The sequence below is a fragment of the Canis lupus genome, chromosome 9, assembly GCF_003254725.2.
Source record: "Canis lupus dingo isolate Sandy chromosome 9, ASM325472v2, whole genome shotgun sequence".
NCBI lineage: Eukaryota > Metazoa > Chordata > Mammalia > Carnivora > Canidae > Canis > Canis lupus.
The window spans coordinates 32,470,373-32,484,497 of NC_064251.1; the positions used below are offsets into that span (position 1 = coordinate 32,470,373).

Sequence of the window (14,125 nt, forward strand, 5' to 3'; positions counted from 1 at the left end):
TATATCGCTCACTTTTTTGTTTTCTCGCTATACTGAGTGTATAAGTTCTGACATTATAAAGTCAAATAGTATACTATGATTGCATCTTCTTACCTATATACTTTCCTCAAATCTGATTGCCTCTTTTTTCTACCCTACTTGCCCTTAACATAGTCAAACTTTGTTTCAAATAATCCTTTTAGAGTAGTACCTATTTTTCCAAGAGTAGTACCTAACTTTTCTCAACTACTATCTACTCATGTTCCACTATATAATAATAACTCACCGGGTTTGCATTAAGCAAATGTAAATTAAAACCACAATGAAAGAGGTGCCTAGATGGCTCAGTTAAGCCTCTGATTCTTGGTTTCAGTTCAGGTCATGGGATTGAGCCCTGAGTTGGACTCCTTGCTCAGTGGGGACTCTGCTTGAGATTTTGTCTCTCCCTCTCCCTCTGCCTCTCCCTACTCTTTCCTCTCTCTCTCTAAAATAAAGAAGTCTTTTAAAAACACACACACACACAATGAAATATTGCTACATGCCTATCAGAGTAGCAAAAAAACTGAAAATAGTGACAATACCAAAAGGAAAGGATGCAGACACATCAGATCACTCATACATTGCTGGTGGGACCGGCACTCTGAAAAACAGTTTAACAATTTATTTTAAAAAGAAACATGCAAGAACCATATGTCCTACCAACTGGTGGGCATTTATCCCAGAAAAATGAAAACTCATGTTCATATAAAAATCTGTTCAAAACTGTTTATAGCAGCTTTATCTATTACTAACCAAAAACTGGAAACAAGTCAGGTGACCTCCAATTTGGTGAATGGTTAAGCCAACTGTAATATATTCATACCATGGAATAATACTCAGCAATGAAAAGGAAAACTTATCAATACACACAACAGCCTGGATGAATCTCTAAAGAATTATGCTGAGTGAAAATGCCAATCCATAAAGGCTACATAGCATATTATTCCATTTATATAACACTCCTGAAATAACTAAATTATAGAAATAGAGAACAGATTAGTGGTTGCTAGGGATTAAGGAGCAAATGAGAAGGAAAATGGGTATATATATATATGGCTCACTTTTTTGTTTTCTTGATAATAGATATATTTTTAAACACTATACTTTGTTTTCCTTTTAAAGGATTTGGAGAGAAAAATGGTAGACAGGCATGTCTGTCAGTTTGGCATTTTAATTCAATATCCAAGTCACTTCTCCCTTCCTACCCAGCCTGAATGCTCAGTAAACATGACCTAATACTAATATTACCCCAAGCCAACATACTTATGAAAGCATTTATGCTGTTTCAAAAAGTTATGTATGTTACCTAGGGACAAACATGAAACTGGGTTTTTATATCAGCTAGTGAAGGATTATTACTGACAGTGATTTCTTCTTCCTGTTATATTTGGAAAATCATAGATCCATAGAGTAATAGAGGAGTTTTTGGAATATGTGAGTTTTTCCGTAAGGTACAAGTTCTTGAAGGCAAAAATGTTGTCTTTTTTTTTTTTTTTTTTTTTTTTTTTTGCTTCACCTCCTACATTGCAGTAGCATTAACCACCTTTCTCTTCTAAAAGCATTGATCCCATCACAGAACCTTTGAACATGCTGATCCCTCTGCCTAGAACACTGCACCTCCTATTCTCTGTCCATTGATCAGTTCTTTATTAAAAGTCATTTCTTCAGAGAAGCATTTCTAAGTACTTAATATAAATAATGCCTAATAATTTCTATCATGCCTTTCCAAAAACTATTCACAAATTACAAACATCTATTTTTGTGGTATATTTTTAAAATATGTTTATTATAGAACTTGGAGTTTATTATAACTTTTTAGTCTCTAATATATCTAGTAAATTATTTTCTAAGTTTTATTTGACTCTCATTGCATGTTTCATGGGAATAATGTTTAATGGAATCATGAGCATATTTAGAATTCTCAAAGCTGATCACTAGAATCACCTTTAGGATCCCTGCCAGGGCCCCTTCCAAGGCCAACAAATCTGAGTCTTTGTATGGTAGAGACCCAACCATAGATAATTTTCAAGAGCTGCTAGCCCATTCTTACTTGCAGCTAGGCTGTGAATGTGTGGTCATGTTTTTAATATGGGTCCCTCCCATCAGACTGTAAACCTTATGTGAGCAGGGATGTTTTGTTCATCTCTGTAGCCCTGGAACTTGGAAAAGTGCTATATATATGTGTGTATATATGTGTATATATAAATAAATATATATTTATAAATATATAAACATATATATGTTTATATATTTATATATTTATATATGTATGTTTAAGTATTCAGTGAATTCATTTTGAGTCACATGAACACATAAACACAGACCCTCTTTTTATGAGGCTTAGAAGTTATGGAGGAAAGAGGGCTCACCAACATAAGAATTCACTTCAGAGTATAAAGAGAGTAAAACCCAAAGTGTTAAAAAAAAAAAAAAAAAAAAGACCCAAAGTGTTGAGGCTTTGTCCAACATCATCTTTTACTGAGCCTCACCTCTCATCCCTTTCCTTTATAAGTTATCCATGGTTCTCTTCTTGGATCCACACCCCCCCTGCCCCAACCCCCACCTTCAGTTTCATCCTTCTGTACCCTGCTGGCCCCCGCAAGCTCACTGTCTTCAACATACTTGCCATTGGAAAGTTTCTACAAAGGTGATCACATCAGTACTGAGTAGGGTGGCTTATTTCTCCTCCTCCCCTTCACACACCCCTCTGGAACTTTGGAGCCACGAAGCTTCTTGGCGAAGAAGGAGGCCCACCAGGCAGCTCTTTATTGCCATGCAACTGTGAGATTCCTCCCCACACTTTCTCCTGGGGAAAGTCAGCCTGCCAATCGAGATTTAACAGTGGAGCAGTGCATGGTGACGAGCCAAGCCCCCTTCCCAACCCCCCCAACCAGCCCCATCACCACCTCGTGCTGCCATCCACACCCCCGGACTGAACAAACTGTATCACTTACCCCCTGGGAGCCTGGCAGTTGCTGAGCCCAGACGCCACAGGGGCTGGTGAGTTTCCAGTGGCCACAGAGGCAGGTCTTTACTCAAGGCACAGCTCTGTCCATGACTGCTCAACTGGGAGCACAGCTGGCACTGCAGGTGATGAGCCACTTCCGGGCCACCTTCTCCCCTTGGAGATTTTCCTCTTGATTCCTTTTTGGCCAGATCCCTTTGCAGCATTATAGTTTGTCAATAGCCCGCGACTGCTTTCTAGAATTTCTCTCTAAGAGAAAGTGTGTTTTTCTAAGAAATAGGTGTTCTAGCCTGAAGCCTAATTTCATGTGAGGGCTGAAAAATGAAACAAAAATAATCACCCTCAAGTCTGGAAGCTAAGGGGCCTCTCCACTCCGTGAGGAGTACTTCCTTTTGGGAGGTAGGAGGAGGGGTGGCCATTTGTGCTTCTTAAATGAAGTTTCCCCAATTATAAAAATAATGTGTGCTTCTTGTACCAGCCGGAGTCCTGGCAGGAAAAAAAAAAAAAAAAAGGATACTCAGCTTGAATTTTGAAGCAATGTTAATGAAGGGATTATTTACAGAGAGGTGAGCAGGGTTCATGAATGGACAAGGGATAGCAAGGCACCCAAGGCTAGCTAAAATGGAAAGCTCTTATCACCCCTACACTTGAAGGGAGAGAGGTAAAAGCTGGGGTGGGGGCACTGGTCAGGAGTTGCTATGTGAAAGGATACACCCATCACCAGCTCCAGGCACTGGCTGAACTCCACTAGAAGGCCATGGGCTAGAGGTCCTGGGTAATGCAGTCCATAGGGATCAGTCTCCTGGAGACACAGAGCAGGTCAGTAATGGTCAAAGTTTTTACTGGTGAAAAGAGGGTGAGGGGCAAATGGAAAGGACATATAATAATTATAGGACATTGCAAAGAAAAGAAATTATAAATAAAGAAACAAATCACTCACCCTCAACCCTGGAGCCCAAAGAAATCTAGTCTTCAAAGGAACTTTTGGTATTTTTTGACCCCATAATAAGTTGAGACCATATATTTAATAACAGTGAACATATGTCAAGCCCATAGCACATGCCAGGCTTTGGGTCAAGGCTTTACAAGTATTGTTTCTTCTAAACCTCACACAGCTCTTTGGAATAGGTACAGTTTATCCTCTCCTCATGAATGAGGAACTGAAGGTAAACAGAGGAACTTGCTGAGGTCCTCCAGCCATGCAAAAGTCCAATTTAACCTCAGGCAGCATCCTGGAGCCCCTACTCATAGTGACTATGCTGTACTGCCATCTCTTCTACTTCACATCCCCGTTATGACCTTTGCTTTGAAGTGTTGTTTTAATCCATTCATGTTGCATGGAATACGTCAGTATGCATTTTACCTTTTTTTTTTTTTTTTTTTTTTTTTGCCTATTCAAGTTGCTCCCAGTTGTTTCACTGTTGTAAATACTGCTTCTATGAACATCTCTGTATTTAGGGCATTTCCTGCATTCTGGAATGTTTCTTTAAAGGAGAGTTCTACTAAATTCCAACCCCGACCCCGTTTTAAAACCAGTATTGACTGTTCTATCATTTCCAGTCACATAGTTGTAAATAGCTAAATGTGGACATGGAAAATAATGTCAAAATTCTCCAATTCTATCACTCCACTCATCCCCAAATTAAAGAAAAATAAAATTGAGGGGAAGCATAATGAGTCAATGAGTCAAGGTACCCTAATTTTAATGAGAAACAGCACTTAAGTGAGTTAAGACCAATCACCCCTAACTAATTCCGCTGTCCTAGGTGTTAAATGGGGACACACCCATGAACTGTGAGCACGTAACACCCAGGAAGTACTGACTGCATACACATTAACCAAATCTAAACACATGGGGTTGTAGCTCTTCTAATCAGCCACTTCTACATCTTTTATTTATTTATTTACTTATTTATTTTCACAAACCAATCTAAGTTATTTATAAGCCATCTCCTGCCACAAGCAAAGGGATGGAAAATCAGCATACTGGTCACCAGTATGATACAAGTAAGGAAGGCGAGCTTAAGTTCCTATATACTTTTCTGGTCTGTGTGCAGAGTCAAGGTCCAAACCTGTGCTATGATCTCCACTGGGTAGTGGTCCAGACTCTCTTTATTCATTTTCATAGCTGGTTGGAAGTGGATTCACATGAGAGCTATGGAATAAACTATGATTATCATCTCCCCAGGGAAAGGGCTTGAACCTGATGTGGAAATAGGGGTAAGCAATGAACTTGATGTTCTCCATGATGTGACTTCAGAAAGACGTTCAGCATGCTCACTCCCACGCCAGGACGTGCTATGAAGTAGGTGAGGGCCTTCCACATGCGAGCTGAGCCCTCCTTGCTGTGGACACCACTCGACATGGACCATCCCAGCTGTGTCCCACACCAACCTAGCAGCCCAGACAGCTGGGACACAGCCAGTGCTACCATTTTCCATGTGGACCAATCACTTCTACTTCTGACATGTGTGCTGAGGATTACACTGGTGGATAGAAACAATTTATCGAAAGAACTTAGGTCAAACCGTTCATTGCCAAAGAAAAGTTGCCCTTTGACAAAGAGAATTTAGGCTATCCTACAAAGTAGTTTAAATTCTAAAAATGTGCTCTCAGTTTAGGCCAGTTCAGCTTATTCTTCAGTACAATAACTGATGAACCACTCAAGAAAAATTAAACTATTTTCTAGAAAATACTTAGATTCATTGGAAGTGTCTGTCAAATCTTGATTTGTCTGTTCAATGCAGTGTGCTGATTATGGCATGGTCTAAACTAAGTCAAAGTGCTACAGTCTTCTGGGAGTCTGTGACTTATGAAGAGTGGTATCACTGCAAACTTTGGTAGTAGAGTATGGGTCTGCATTAAGAGGACATTTATTTATACAGTGGAAGGAGCCCTAGCCAGAAAATCAGGAGGTTGTTATCCTTTGGTTCTGCTCTAACTAGCTAGGTGACCTTTTTGGGTAAGTCACATCTCCTCTTTGAACCTCAGTTCTATTCTCTGAAGAAATGAGGGAATAGGACAGGATCATTGATTTTCAAACTGATCCATGGAATCTTAGAGGTCTCCACAGACATGCTGCAGGGACCGCATGGCAGGCTGGAGTTGGGGGTATAGAGAGCAATGGGAAGTTTCCCAGACTCTGAAGACAAAATAATTATATCTTCCTGTTGCATTCTTTCAGAGCACCATGTATGTTTCCCTTATAAGTCGTTTTCCTAGTTTGTAATTACATCTTTACCCATAAATTACTTGCTTGGTGTCTGTTTCTCTTTCTAGACTATATTTTCCATGAAGGCAGGGACCATGCCTATTTGGTTCACCATCATAAACCCAATGACAAGCATAGTGCCTGACACATGGCACATAATTATTTGTTGAATGAATTGAATGGATGAATGAATTCAGTCTCATTTCTGGCCCTGGAGGTACTTATAAACATAGAGATGATTCGTTTCAGTAAAGTACATATAACATTTCCCTCTTTCTCTTCGTTATTAAACCATATGGGAAGAACTATCTTTGAGTTCTGACTTAGCCCTGATTTCTTAGAAACTGTATAATCTTGGACACAAAGGTCACAACTTCTCTGAGCTTTGGAGTTTTTTGTTTTTTGGGTTTGTTTGTTTTTTTGTTTTCCATAAGATGACTAGGCTAGTCTATGATCTCTCTCGGGTCTACTTCTGCTCTGGCATTCTATGATTTCATAATTTTGTCCCTTCCTTAATCCACAGAAGGTTAGATGAAGCTGAAGGTCCTGCATAGGACTTAGAACTCTGTAGCACAGAGATAATCTCTGGGAATGAATGAGCTCTCTGAGTAAGAAACATTCAGAGAATATCTTAGACATTCTGAAAAGCAGAATCCTGGATTAGGAAAGACAGAAGAGGCAAGTCATCACTCTGCCACCTACTAGTTTTGTTGGTGATCTTGGGCAAACAGTTCATCTCCCCTGGGCTTCAGATGTTGGGCAAACACTTCATATCCTCTGGGCTCTATGTATGAAATGAGGACAGAAGTACCAGTCTCAGCTGCTGCATGTGACATCATAGGGATCAAAACAAATGAGGTAGTGTAAGTGAAAATGCTTTGTAAATTACAGTGTGCTATATATATATTTAAGATGATGCTATCACCATTATTACTAGGTCACCATAAAGGTCATGATCCTAATATATTATAAAGCCAGAATAACTCAACAGTGCCATACTGGTACATGATAAGCCAATGGATTAGAAGGGAAGCTTCTACTATAGGTAGCTGTAAATGCAGGAATTTAGTGTAAGATAAAAGTAGTATCACATATAAGCAGGGGAAAGATGTAAAGTTCAATAAGAAGACTACTGGACAGGAAAAGAAAATGTAATTGGACTCACGTCTCATGGTTTACTGCAACACAAATTATAAAGGGATCAGATTTCAATGTAAAAATGAAATAATAAAAGTTCTGGAAAAAAACTGGAAGAAATCCTTTCTGACTAGAGTAGGAAAGGCCTTCATCACAATTCAAGAACTAGAGTAAATTCAACTTCATTTGTAAAAGCATCTTCAGCAGAAACAACCATAAGCAACATAAAAAAGACACCATTTTATACAATAGGCATAGACTCATCTTTCTAATATATAAATAGCTTTTGAAATCTATAAGAAAAAAAATGAGGGAAGGATGGTTCTTAAAGAAACAGATGGCTCCTAAGCATATAAAGAGAAGTTCAAATTCTCCCATTATAAAAGAATGCAACTTAAAACAAACCTGAGATATCAATCTTGACCTTTCAGAAGGGCAAAAATTCAAAAGTTTTAATATACACTCTGTAGATTAGAGTTGAGGACACTGTTACTTTCATATAATGCTGATAGAAGAAAACATTTTTAGGATCATTATGGAAAGCAGTTTGGCAGTATCTATCATAAATACAAATGCAAATAACCTTTGACCCAGCAATTCTTATTAGGAGTATTTATCCTACAGATATGCTTAGGGATTTATAAAATGAATTATTATGCACAAGGTTATTCATACCAGCATAGTTTGTCAGAGTAAACTGCATCACATGAGGTTTATAAGGGCAAAATACAGAAAATCTATCAATAGAAGACTGGTTAAATAAATTATCACACACATCCATATACAGAAGCCAGAGGACAGAACGTGGAATCTTATTATGTATTTATATGGAAAGATCTCCAAGATAAAGTAAGTTTTAAAAAAACATTTGGGGGGCAGCCCCGGTGGCACAGCAGTTTAGCGCCGCCTGCGGCCCCGGGTTGTGATCCTGGAGACCCGGGATCGAGTCCCACGTCGGGCTCCCTGCATGGAGCCTGCTTCTCCCTCTGCCTGTGTCTCTGCCTCTCTCTCGCTCTCTCTGAATGAATAAATAAATAAATCTTAAAAAAAAAACATTTGGAAGAGTACATATAATGTGCTTCCTGTTATGTAAAATGGTGTGTGTGGGGGGGCCTATATTCATGTCTGATTGCGTGTGAATAAAGAAACCTGGAAAGATACATAAAACACCAAGAACAGTGGATGCCTGGTGGGGGGAGCAAATCTGGGAACTGGGAACACACAGAGGGGCCTGAGAGAGATTTACTGCTGAATCACCGATTATACCTTTTGATTTTTGAACCATGTGGACCTATTCAAAACATTAAATTTAATAACAAGATCAAAATAAAAAATACAAATTTCATGGGATACAGGGAGAACAGAATGGGTCAAGAGAAGAAAAAGCAAAGGAAAGAGACTTGTAAGAAGAGTCCTTAGGAAGGAATGCTCTTTATAGAAACAGGCCAGGTCGAGAGACACTTTGTATCCCATGTGCAGGAGTAGAGAGATTCAAGAATACACCTAAGAGAAAGAGAACAGAATTTTTCTGTCAATGTCCACAGTGGTTTTTCCAATATTGACAAATAGGAGAGAATAATGCAGTCAGCCAAAGTGGGAAAATTACTTCAGATCTTTCAGGGAGCCAGAAAAAAATATCTTTGGCCATCATTTCTGTGACCATAGTGGGTGAATTTCATGCAGCAGGCTCCCAAACTCCATGAAATAAATTTCTCCAAAGGAGTCTTTTGTAGTGCTTATTTAAGCTATCAGGAAAGTAAGGAGTCTTATATGACAAGAGTGTTTACATATTTAATTTTTGTGTAACATTAGAACCAGAAAAGCTCTCTCTTTAAGATGGGGAATATGTGACACATGCAGTTAATTTCCACATTAAATTACTGAATGAAAAATACACACATTATCCATTGTGACTCCAGGATTAGGTCAGGTCAAATTTTATTGCTTTTGGCCAATGGCTTTTGTAAGACTTACAAGGCTAAGAGCAGGTACAGTGTGATCTTTGGTATAAGTTATAGAGGTAAAATGAGGTTCTGAGTGAGAAAATACTTAGCATTTCAGAGGTAAGTTCATGAAAGTCATCATGAGACTAGCACATCCCCATGTTGATTTAGCTAGAACTTTATAAGATCACTTTAGCTCTGGTTTCTGAAACTGCCAAGGTTCATGTATCCGCCTAACAATAAATAACCAACCTTTTCTAGATTGATCTGTAATGGATGCTAATTTGAATTACCCCCAAGAAGTTTGCATAAAACCAAATAAACATGGCAAGGGAAAAAAAGGGGGGAGGAAATGTGGATGATTCCCTAGCTATGGTTCCAAAAATAAACATTTGTTGGATTAAAAGTGTCTAATAGTATCTGCCTTTAAATCTGGTCATGGGCTTGAAATCTAGAACGGGTTTAATTATTCTATTAGAGTAATAAAAATTTGTATCTGATAAAAACAATCTACCAAACATGACATTTTGAACAAAGTGCTATTCTTAGATTGGTTTATGTGAGAAATGTAGTAAAAGAGGTAGCAAAGTAACAATTGGAAATATTTATTGAGCTCTTACTATGGCCAAGCTAGTGTATGTTTATATGCATTATCCCATTTAATGCTTTCAACAATCTTATGAGGCAGGATCGATCCATTTCATTTTTTAGAATTTATTTTTTTAATTTTTTATTTATTTATGATAGTCACACAGAGAGAGAGAGAGAATGGCAGAGACACAGGCAGAGGGAGAAGCAGGCTCCATGCACCGGGGGCCGACGTGGGACTCGATCCAGGGTCTCCAGGATCACGCGCTGGGCCAAAGGCAGGCACTAAACCGCTGTGCCACCCAGGGATCCCCACTTCATTTTTTAGATGAGGAAAATTAAGAAGTGGCCCAAGCTAGTCAGTGATGAAGCCAGGATACATATTCCTCTAAAGGCATACCCATAACATCATTACTAAACTTCCATTTATATTAACACATGTTCAGGCTTTTATCGTCCTAGTCATGGGTCAGAGCTTGCTTATGATCAATAGATCCTTTGTATTTGATGGTGGCTTCTAAACCATAAACTTGACTTAAGGAGAATCCAGTCTGTCGCAGTTCAGAACTGCCAAAGTATCAGAGGACTAAATGTAAAACAGGAAATAATACAGAACACTCTTATGAAAAACTATTGGCTATAGTAACTGTAAACCATTTTGACTCCCTGTGCCTGTATCAGACATAATTTAGGCTGGAATAATCTTCAAGCCAGAGTTCAGCAAAATATCCAGATGCTTTCCTCAGTGACTGTGATGAGAGTTACTATTTTCAATATGAACTTTCTAGAAGAGCATTTTATAAAGCGTAAATAGTACATAATTTAAATTCCACATATTGGTTGGCCCATTGCAACATTCTGGATGTCTTTCTGAAAATTATCGTAACATTTTTATGAGTTTTATCTCCCCACGCATGTATGTTTGTTAACTATATTCCCTCCATTTATTTTCTTCAAGACATCTGGTTAAACCTGGGTTCCTATTATGCATTATCATAGATGTAAATTGCTAGTGGATTAGATAAAGGCACCTGTGAAAATTATGGGAGCCTTTATGTGGACCCATCAGGAATACTCTCATATTTTCCTAGTGGTGGAAGAAGACAGCAATCAATCAAATTCTTTATCTCCAAAACTACATTCAACTCACAGATCTTATGAAAAAGAAACAGAAGAGAGGATCAGAGATACCAAGGCTAGATTACTGGGTTAGCAAAAGGTTTCATTTCTGTTATCTACTTCAAAAATACTTATACCAGGGAAAAATAAAGAGGGAGCTAAATTTTGAGGTAGTGTATCATATTGGCAACCTTCCTGGTTATAAAAGTAACCAGGCCCTGAATGATCAGCATAGTGGATTCTGTGGAGTCCTCGCCTTTCAGACTGGGTTTGACCACAGGCATGAAAAATGACTAATAGCTGGGGGATGGGAGGAAGTCATGAGATCATGTTACTTAGAAATACAAAAAGGTAAACGCTCTTGGTAAACGCTCTTAAGAGGTTTTTTTTTTAAGTCCACATCTTAGAATTTGTGTCTCCATCCTATGAGATTCTAGAGAAACAGCTGGATTTCAATAATCTTAAAATCTCACTCAGAGACACAAGAATTTATAAGATGGAAGAGATCTAACTTTCCCTATTCTTCCCATTAAAAACAGCTAAAAACACTGGAGTGATTTTTCTGAAAAGCCAGCTCAAACAGACATTTTAAAAGACAGAACGGGTCTCATAAAATATGAAAATGTCCGGCTTTCAGTTGAAAATCATTCACAAGAGCAAGAACCAGGATAGTCTCAAACTGGGTGAAAGAAGACAATCAGCAGAGGCCAACCATAGGGAAAGAGGTGTTAGAATTTTCTGACCCAGTCAACAGACATGATAAAGACATTTCAACAGGCAATTTTACATGCAAGCTTGGAACACATGAAGAAATAAAATGCCTAAGCAAAGTAACGAAGTCATAGCAAGGAGAGAGAAAGCATGAAGAAAAACTAAATGTAAATGGTACGACTGAAAAACACAATAGCTGAAACACCAAGTCTCAGTGGATATGTCTAACAGTGGCATGGAGGGGGGAGAGGGGAGAAAATCAGTGAGCTAGAAGACAGAACAGTAAAAATTACCCAGTGTGAATAATAGAGAGAAAACAGGCTTAAAAAAAAAAAATATATATATATATATATATATATATATATATATCGAGCATTAAGGACAAGAGGGATGATAACAAAAGATCTAACATTCCTGTCAGAGGAGTAGCAGGATGAGAGGAGGAAAAGGGTGGTACTGGAAAAGTACTTAAAGAAATGATGGCTGAAAAACGTCCCGATTGTTGAAAATGGCAGAAACCAATAGATTCAAATAGCTAGGCAAACCCCAAACAGGATCAACCAAAAGAACACCAAAACACAAAATCATCAAATGTGTAAAAACTAAAGACAAAGAAAAAAATTTTGGAATGCAACAAGAGAAAAACAACACCTGACCCACAGAAGAAAAACAATTCAAATGATAGCAGATTTCTCATCAGAAACTGTGGAGTTCAGCCAAAGTGGCACAATATTTTCCAAGAGTTGAAAGAAGAGAATTGTCAGCCCAGAATGCTACAGCCTGCAAAGTAACCTATCAAAGTGCAAGCATGATTTTTTTGTAGACATAGACAAGGCTTTTTTGAGTGTATATTGAAAGGCAAAGGAATTAAAACAGCTATAGTAATTCTAAAAAAGCAGAATATGGTGGAGGGAATTGGTCTACCCAATTCCAAGACTTTATTGCAGAGCTGTGATAATCAAGACCGTGTGGTATTGATGGAAGGATAGACACAAAGATCAGTGCAACAGGAGAGATCCCAGAATTTGAGCCACACAAATATGTCCAACTGATTTTTGACAAAAGCAATCCAGTTGCCAACACCTTTTTAACAAATGGTGTTGCAGCAATCAGATATATAGAGGCTAAACAAAACAAAACAAAACAAAAAAAAAACCTTTACCCTAAGTTTCAAAACTTATATAAAAATTGATACAAAGTGGATCATGGACTTAACTGTGGAAGGGAAAAGAAAAAATAAAAAAATATTTAATTTGTTAGTATTGGTGATCACTAGCAAGTTTCTCATTTTTTGTCTCTTAGTGTTATGTTCCTTATTTTAAAAACAAATATTTTCTTCAAATTTATGCAAAAAGCTTTATCCCTTTTATATGGGATGATTTCCATAAGTAATTATTATAAAACTACTGTGGGAATGTTGAAAATTTTAGAGGTTTCCATGGGGAAGAATAATTCATTTTTAAAAATATTTTTTTAATTCCAGTATAGTTACCATACAGTGTTATATTAGTTTCAGATGTACAATATAGTGATTCAACACTTCATACATCACCTGGTGCTCATCTCCAAAAGTGCACTCCTTCATCCCCATCCCCTATCTCCCCCAACTCGCCACCCACCTCCCCTATGGTAATCATCAGTGTGTTCCCTATAGTTGAGACTATTTCTTGCTTGGTCTCTCTTGTTTTTTTTTTTTCTTTTGCTCATTTGTTTTGTTTAGAATTCATTTTAAAGTCTTATGTACTTAAAAGCTTTTTCCTCATGGCATCTGAATAAATCCTGATCACTAACTGCTCCATGATGAGGAGAGCCTTACACAAGTTCATCAGCATCTCTTTTAAAAATGAAACTCACATAAGCCTTCATGACCCTGTTCCTCCTTGTTAAGCCAAGTTATCCCCACTTAACAAAATCATGACATTATTATGCCTATTTTTTTTCTAAAACTTGAGTTTAACAAGGGAAGAAAAGAACTATTTTTGAAATGCAAGCAATCACAATTCCCTTCCTCATTCATTTGAATTTTTTCACACGTCCCTCTACTTGTTAGCTGTGTGAACTTGAGCAAGTACTTACCCCCTGTGGCCTCAGTTTCTTCCTAAAATAGGAAGACAGTGTTTCTGCTGTTTTCAGAGTCATAAAATGGAGCCACAGTTACTTAAATAATATATAATTTAAAAATAAGAACGGACAGTACAATAAGCAGGAGAAAAGCCAGCCCAGTTTTGAGAGTTGAAGCCCCAAATGACAGACTTCCCATTTTCTTTGCCCTGAGAATAACATCTTCTTGTTATTACAGGGAATCTACTAGAATTCTCCAAAGTCTATATTATTTTCTTTCTCCAAGAAGTAGATCTTAACATGGTTTTGTTCCTGTAGGAGAAAGAGAACTTCATGGAGACTTCATCTTTCCTAGTGACTATTTCTGTGAAT

The 14,125-nt window shown here is 37.9% G+C and overlaps 1 protein-coding gene and 1 pseudogene across 2 annotated transcripts in view; one reads left to right on the forward strand and one right to left on the reverse strand.

The window, feature by feature from the left end:
- Positions 1-14,125, forward strand: part of ANKFN1 (ankyrin repeat and fibronectin type III domain containing 1) — a 298,750-nt gene that overhangs the window by 186,898 nt on the left and 97,727 nt on the right. The window lies entirely within an intron of this gene.
- LOC125755741 (uncharacterized) overlaps positions 3,483-14,125 on the reverse strand; it is a 65,911-nt pseudogene continuing 55,268 nt past the window's right edge.